Source organism: Diaphorina citri, unplaced genomic scaffold, assembly GCF_000475195.1.
Source record: "Diaphorina citri unplaced genomic scaffold, Diaci psyllid genome assembly version 1.1 scaffold208, whole genome shotgun sequence".
NCBI classification, from domain to species: Eukaryota; Metazoa; Arthropoda; class Insecta; order Hemiptera; family Psyllidae; genus Diaphorina; species Diaphorina citri.
Genome location: NW_007377645.1, coordinates 259,984 through 268,264, shown reverse-complemented (window position 1 = coordinate 268,264; position 8,281 = coordinate 259,984). Strand labels below are relative to the sequence as shown.

General features: G+C 37.0%; 1 long non-coding RNA gene across 1 annotated transcript; it reads left to right on the top strand.

Annotated features, from left to right (window-relative positions):
- The first annotated feature begins 7,016 nt into the window (after positions 1 to 7,016).
- On the top strand, positions 7,017 to 8,120 carry LOC113466076. The gene is made up of 2 exons (XR_003390594.1): positions 7,017 to 7,583; positions 8,055 to 8,120. It is a non-coding gene; the product is annotated as an uncharacterized LOC113466076 (long non-coding RNA).
- Positions 8,121 to 8,281: the final 161 nt, after the last annotated feature.

Below are 8,281 nucleotides of genomic sequence, written 5' to 3'. Positions count from 1 at the left end.
AGGCTCTTCTTCTGCAGGAAAGGGAAAAAACGCAACACTCCTCCATGTTCCTCGCTCGTATACAGGGTGTTCCTATTCCTAGCTCTTATACTGGATGTTCCTAAAGAAAAGAAAAAAATATCTTCTTTGAGTATAGAATAAAATATCTTCTTCTTTTAGGGCCTATCTGTTTCGAATGTTGGCGATCATCATGGCTATTCTTCTTCTTGGTGGCAATCCGGAAGAGCTCTGTTGAGAATTTGTCAAACCAGATTCTGAGATAGCCAACCACGAGGTTTTTCTTCTGCAGGAAAGCCCATATATAGCTAGTAGTTGTGCCAAAGGACAAAGGAACCTCTTTGTAGGAATGTGGACTTGGCTGTTATATTTGGCTTACCACCCACTGGGAGTTCAAGTTTTCTAAAAACTTTTTGGTCAGCCTCTCAATCAGCCTTAGACCTAGGGTGATTGCTTTGAACTAACAATTGGGTCTGGCAACAAATTTTTTACGAGTTTATGCCTTTCGCACTCTGCAGGAAAGTACTTATCGAAAAAGTACTTAAAAAGGTCACAGCGTTAGTTAAATCATCAAACCACCTGTTTGAGTACGAATGAAGTCATTACAAAGTTTGTACGTTGTGACATGCCTCAGGCATACCTAGCACGAAAAATTAGAATAAATTCCTGTTACTTTCTTCCTCTGCGTATTTTATCCTGACTGGAATAGAATTTTAGATAGAATCCTTTATTAAATTAATTTTAAATTTAACTTTAATAAAGGTTAAATATCTAGGTAGTTTGACAAATCTCCTTTCCCAATCTCCAAATGCCTCCCAGATGTGTCCCAACAAACGGAGATTATACCATTTCGAATTCTCGTGTCAAAACCAAAACCCTTCTTGCAAAATGACAAATTTTCTATTTTCCCTGTTTGACCTTTGTGGGCAGGAATTTCGACCTTTATGGTAGGTAACTTTTTAGTTTTTTCCCTCATACCTATCACCTTTTCTCAAAAGTTTTCGAAAATACAGGATACACGTCACAAGTTACAATGGTAGACAGTATGATTATATGACAACAATTTCTGGACGTTTTAAATTGTTTGAATCAAACCAAACTTCAAGAATTCTGACATAGCAGGTACACTAGGACGACTAAATAAAAAATAATAATGAGAATTCAAGGTTCCTTACTAAAGTCGCTGTTAGGATTAGAAAAAAATAAATTTAATAAAAATAAACGGATACCTATAAGCAAAGAAGTAGGTAACTATAACTATCCACTTCAAGCTATATTCACACATAGCCCTTATCTCATTCATCTTCATAATGATAAGGGCCAAGGGCCACCCAGGCCTCACAACTTCCGCTTTGCACCTTTTACACATTATCCAATAATAAAACTACATTAACATTGAACATTAGGGGCTTGTTCCTTCTCGTGGAGCAGGGAGGAATTTAATATAACAATAAGAAATGGGTTTCATTTCCCGAAATGTGAAAAGTTTTGTGAGGGTGGACTTGGGACAAGACAGAGCTCTGCTGGACATGAAAGAGAAGAGAAGAGAGGAAGGAAGAAGAAGATGAGAGGAAAAAGAGGAGGAAGGAGTGGGGGAAAGAAATCGGAGAATAATGGAGAGCTGTTTCTTTAGCAAGGGAAATTTCACTCTGGTATCTTCCCTGTTTCAAGTCCCCCAGCCAGACCTTTTCCAAGGCTACATACCTATTAGGTATCAAAATTTACACCCCGAAAATCCCCAAATGGGATCATGCCTGGGAAAAACCCCACCTCAACAGTGAATTGAGTCCCTATTATCCTGGACTAACTAAGAGATCGAGCGTCATAAATGTGCTGTAAATAAAATCAACCTTTCCTGTTTGAAGAAAATAGCTCTTCGTTCCGATCTCATAAAACTACATTAACATTGAACATTAGGGGCTTGTTCCTTCTCGTGGAGCAGGGAGGAATTTAATATAACAATAAGAAATGGGTTTCCTTTCCCGAAATGTGAAAAGTTTTGCGAGGGTGGACTTGGGACAAGACAGAGCTCTGCTGGACATGAACGAGAAGAGAAGAGAGGAAGGAAGAAGAAGAGGAGAGGGAAAAGAGGAGGAAGGAGTGGGGGAAAGAAATCGGAGAATAATGGAGAGAGAGAAAGGAAGGAGAAGAAGGCGCAGGAGTAAGGAAAGATAGGGGAGGAGGATTGAGAGAAATGAAGGAGGAGGAGGAGAAAGAGCGGGAGGAGAAGGAATCGGGGAAAGAGGAGAAGAAGAAAGAGGAGGGAAGGAGACGAAGGAGCAGGAGTATGGAGAGAGAGAGAGAAAGGAAGGAGAAGAAGGCGCAGGAGTAAGGAAAGATAGGGGAGGAGGATTGAGAGAAATGAAGGAGGAGGAGAAGGAATCGGGGAAAGAGGAGAAGAAGAAAGAGAGAGGAGGGAAGGAGACGAAGGAGCAGGAGTAAAGAAATAAGGCGGAGAGGAGGAGAGAGAAAGTAAGGAGGTGAACGAGCGGGAGGAGAAGAAGGAGGAGGTGTAAGGAAAGAAATGGGGAAGAGGGTGTTTAAGGAGGAAAACAGGGCGAAAAAAGGAAAGGGAGAGAAGGGGAGGGAGGATGAGTAAGGGAGGTGATAGGAAAAGTGCAAACTTTTCCCATGGGAATTTCTGCAGGAAAAGATAGTGAAGTTTTCCGAACAAAGTTAGGTATTGGAAAAGATTGTCGTTTCGGGCAAAAGAAGTTTCCGGGATTGCAAAACTATAGTCACCTATACCTATTATAGTTCTTTCTCTTTCTCTTCCTTCTTCTCCTCCTCCTTCCCTGTCCTTCTTCCGCACCCTTCCTTCCTCTTCCTCCTCCAATAACCTCCTCTCTAAGTAAAGTAATTTGCTTGAAAATGCACCTGCCATCTATCTCGTATATCCCAGCTGGAGGCTAAATTTTGCTGTACTATGTCGCGAATAGAGAGATCTTCTAGGTATAATCTATATAAAAAAAATTGTAGATTTGTATTATCTACTCGTAACTCTAACTAATTTTATTGTTATCAACTAATTGAATTATGAGATTCTTCTGAACAAACTGAGTTTAACAAATTCATTTGGGACTGGAGATAACAGGTAAAGATCTAATCCATCTAACATCTATGCTATCAGTCAGTGAAAATGTTTGTTTAAATGTTTAGGTTTACCTACTTGATAGACAAAACTCGAGAATTAGGAATATGTTCTTAGTTCAAAAGTCAGTAAATTGAGTGAACTCTAACGGTTGTAGGTATTTTCTAAATTTACCTATAATAGGTACATAGTTATTTGTGGTCTCCTTTGCTCCACTTGTTCCTAACGTGAGCAAAAAGTAATAACTGTAGATTTGTTCCTGTTTACATATTTTTAACAAAAGAGAGACTAATAAATAATCAAACACTGAATCAATATTAAATAGTGCAAAATCAATATCAAATTATTTATCTAACTACTGAAAATACCCATCGGGCGATTTGATAATACCTAATTATTTATCAAACAGGAGAACGTTGGCACCCTTTTACAGAACTCATCAACTTATCAACAAACCTTCTCACACAATACATACCTATAATAAGATTATTGTTCGGATTTCGGGGAACATTGGAAAGTAAAGTCCAAAAAAAAAAAAAAAAAAAAAAAAAAAAAGGGAAATTAAAAAAAAAAAAAAAAAAAAAAAAAAAAATGGGTAACTGTTGACACTGCTTATCACGGTAGGTAAATATACTCGTACCTAATAGGTAGATATTTATGTTCCTACTTTGGTAAAATACAAATTTAAATGGACACTTAATCATAATAATATATGTAAGCTACCCACAGCAGCAAACTTTTCCCATGGGAATTTCTGCAGGAAAAGATAGTGAAGTTTTCCGAACAAAGTTAGGTATTGGAAAAGATTGTCGTTTCGGGGAAAAGAAGTTTCCGGGATTGCAAAACTATAGTCACCTACCTACCTATTATAGTTCTTCGTACTTTCTCTTCCTTCTTCTCCTCCTCCTTCCCTGTCCTTCTTCCGTACCCTTCCTTCCTCTTCCTCCTCCAATAACCTCCTCTCTAAGTAAAGTAATTTGCTTGAAAATGCACCTGCCATCTATCTCGTATATCCCAGCTGGAGGCTAAATTTTGCTGTACTATGTCGCGAATAGAGACATCTTCTAGGTATAATATTATCTAACTCTAACTAATTTAATTGTTATCAACTAATTGAATTATGAGATTCTTCTGAACAAACTGAGTTTAACAAATTCATTTGGGACTGGAGATAACATCAGATACGTAAAGATCTAATCTATCTAACATCTATGCCAACTTGCCAACAGTCAGTTTACTTAAAATGTTTAGGTTTACCTACTACCTACTTGATAGCGAGAATTAGGAATAATTATGTACTTAGTTCAAAGTCAGTGAATTGAGTGAATTCTAGCGGTAAATAACGGTAGTAGGTATTTTATAAATCTACCTATAATACATAGGTACCTACATAATTATTTGTGGTCTCCTTTGGTCCACGTGTTCCCAAAGTAGCCAAAAAGTAATAACTGTAGATTTGTTCCTGTTGTTTACATATTTTTAACAAAAGAGAGACTAATAAATAATCAAACACTGAATCAATATTAAATAGTGCAAAATCAATATCAAATTATTTATTATGTATCTAACTACTGAAAATACTCATCGGGCGATTTGATAATACCTACCTAATTATTTATCAAACAGACCAACCTCAGTGGTGTAGTGGTTAGCACGGTGGACTCTGGATCTGGAGGTTGGTGGTTCGAGTCCAAGTCAAGTCATTAAATTTAGCGTTTATCAAGCGAGGAAGGACATTTGTGATAAGCATTTAATGGTCAACACAATTAAAATTCCTTCCTTTATTTATCAAACAGGAGAACGTTGGCACCCTTTTACAGAACTCGTCAACTTATCACCAAACCTTCTCACACAATACATAATAAGATTATTGTTCGGAATTCGGCGAACATTGGAAAGTAAAGTCCAAAAAAATGGGTAACTGTTGACACTGCTTATCACGGTAGGTAAATACCTAATAGGTAGATATTTATGTTCCTTATACTTTTGGTAAAATACAAATTTAAATGGACACTTGATCATAATATGCAAGCTACCCACAGCATAAGTAGCTTTGTACTGTTTGAATTAAATGTTGTGGGAAATGACAGAATACCGCTTAAATGACATCCTTAGAATAATAACAATAATAAGTAGGTACGAGTACCTAGTATTTTTATCTTATCATATCACAAGGTCACATTCATTTAGGATCGCGGGTAGTCCAGGCATTTTGTCAGGGACTTACATTTATGTTCAATTTGGTAGACCAATTGAGTAGAAAAGCAAAAGACCATGTTATTGGGTGTAAAACTCCGTAAATTTGAATTATGCTCCAAAACTAGATCTTCCAGATTTCAGTTCGTAATGTCTTCATATTCTAACTATCTATTTCTTGCATTTTAGCATTTGTAGCGTCTAAGTACCTACATCTGGTACCTACCTAGATATTACGAATTCAAGCCTGTCCCCCTGATCCTGGGTCAGGATCATTATTGAATTCAGGATGAACATCTCTAGACAGGATCAAACCATTATTGTATTTATCAAACATACATTCCTCTGATATGACATGATATGTCGGGCATGTCACAATATCTACGAGGATATAGCACAGGCTTATCTCTACAGGAAGTATGTACTTGTCACTTGAATGAATTGAGATCGGAGCGACCGGTGCTCGAACCCGGGACATTGACTACCAATGTCGAAATGTACTGAGATCATATTCGGGACGAATTTTCGTGATCTTTTCTCGGGGGTAGTAAAATATCTACCACCAAAAGCCATAAAATTACGTCTGTAGTTACACTTGTAGTTCAGATACGTAACCTACCTACATTAGTATTCTGTCCATCACAAGCTATGTAGAACTTTTGAAGAGTTTTCTTTTTCTCATTTTGATGGGTCTTCCACCCAGGCCACAGATTATTTGACTTTTCGAATGAGCAAGGCTTGTAAGAATACTTAATTAGTAAAATGCTGATCCTTACCTTTAGTACGAGGTTTCTGAGGGATAAAGATAATATATACCTACCTACCCACCCATAGCCCCTACAGGTTGTGACATGAGAAAAAAAAAATCGATTTAAGTCTAAAGCCTAACCCAGTACATTAACCACAACCCCAGTGCTAGAAATCCTTACTTTCTATAAATAGAGATTTGTGATTTGACTCTCCTGTCTCTATTTCCAATTCAACTTTCTATTTGCAATCCAGCTTAGCCTCAGGTTAGAGAAAAAACCTTCACAACTTTCTATCTGCAAACTTTTGAGCTCGTACCTAACATTTCCAAAGAATAGAAAAGTTTTCCTCTCGTTTTTTCACTCGGAAAAACGGTACAACTCTGGCGAAGACAGGAAAATAATCAAATGAGAATTTATACCTACATTCCATTCCATTCAACACACAACTTGCGGAGCATTATGAAGAAAACCAATATCTTGTGTTGAGGTTGTCTCCGTTGTTATTTATGAAAGACGAAGTTCGGGAGGAAAAGGAAGAGGGGAAGAAAAGGACGAGAGGAGAAAAACGACGAGGGGACGAAAAAGAAGAGAGGAGAAAAAGGAAGAGGTGGTGAAACCCGAAGGAAGCAGAAGTAAGAAAAGCGAGAGAAAATTGCATTTCCAAATGATTGCATGATGACTAGTCGTTTTATTGATATAGGATAGGTACGTTGGATACGTATGGGTATAGAAAATATTATGATAATATGATAATACCCAGGGAAAAATTACCTTTCCATCTACTTAGGTAGGTAGGTACTAGGGTTGCCAACCGTCCCGTATTTCCCGGGACAATAATAATAAAAAATCTAAAAATAATAATAATAATAATAATAATAATAATAATAATAATAATAATAATCAATATCAAAAATTGGATCGTGCGATCAGACCTTTCTGATTTTCAAAAATATTCCATTTACCGTGTGATGTAAACGCGTCCTTCTCCCTTTTGTTTTGCTACGCAAATTTATCACTATTCTTCTTTCTCAATTTTCTCTTATCAGCTTATCACAAGCAAGATTTTCAAATCACAAGACCACAAGTTGAATGTGAATGTGGTTACCTACGATACTACGATTTTTGTTGTAATTTACCTACGTTTTCTACTATCATTAAAATTATGTAATTCTCTCTGTGGTAATCATTATCAGTTTTTTCTCGCAAATAAATCCACCTTGAAATTCGAGGTTTGGTCGGTAAGTTTGTGTGGACGTTCTGCTAACACATTACCAAAGTAATTACCTACCTACTAACTTCAATCTGCTGAAGAGTACCACCTGAATAATTATTCAAGTTCAAAACTACTTGAGAGTCAAGGACATCAGTGTGGTTCAAGGCAGGAGACCTATCTATGAGATTTGTTGTGCAATATCACATTCCGTAGTAGTCATAGTGACTTCCTGTAGATACAACAGGTCAAGATTTCCGCACTCTAACATCAGTCTGTCAGTGCAGGAGATGCCCCTTGCTGGATAGAAAATGGCAGATGAAGGATTGGCAGTTTATAGGTAAGTAGATATACTTTTGGTAATTATGCAGAAGTCACGTCCGTGGAAAAGAAAAGCTCCTTTTTGTATTTAACCTAACCCTATAATAACACTAATCAATGCTCTAATTGTGAAAACTCCTTCTTGCGTTTAACCTAACCCTATAATAACTGGTCACTGCTCGTTTGTGCCAGTTCCTTTGGTAGCAATATTCCACGGACGTGACTTCTGCACAAGTACCTTAATTTCTTATCTGGTCTGATAAATCATAAGAAGTGATAATGTTCCATTGACTCTGTCTTTGTACATACCTACATGCTTGTTACTCAATCTTCTTTGTTTCATTGCTTTGTGTTAGAAATAGTAGCAATATCTTTAGCTAGTTTTGCAAAAGCCTTTCATTTTGATATTTTTGATGTTGTTTTGAACACCTCTCTCTTTTGCAGGAAATTCCAAACTGAGTTACTATATTGTATTTATTTTGTTTTTCAGACCTACATGGTTGTGGAGTTGGTTCTGGTGGGCACCAATGTCTGCCACAGCTCTCCGTTCTATTGATTGGAGAAAATAAAATGTCCCGCCGGGACAGACCTTTGTCCCGTTTTTTTCCAATTCGACGGAAAACATCTGAACGAACTAATAAACATTAAACAGTAAAAATGACTTTTTATGATGATTTTTATTGGATGTCCGAAGATTTAGACCAAATTTTCCTACCT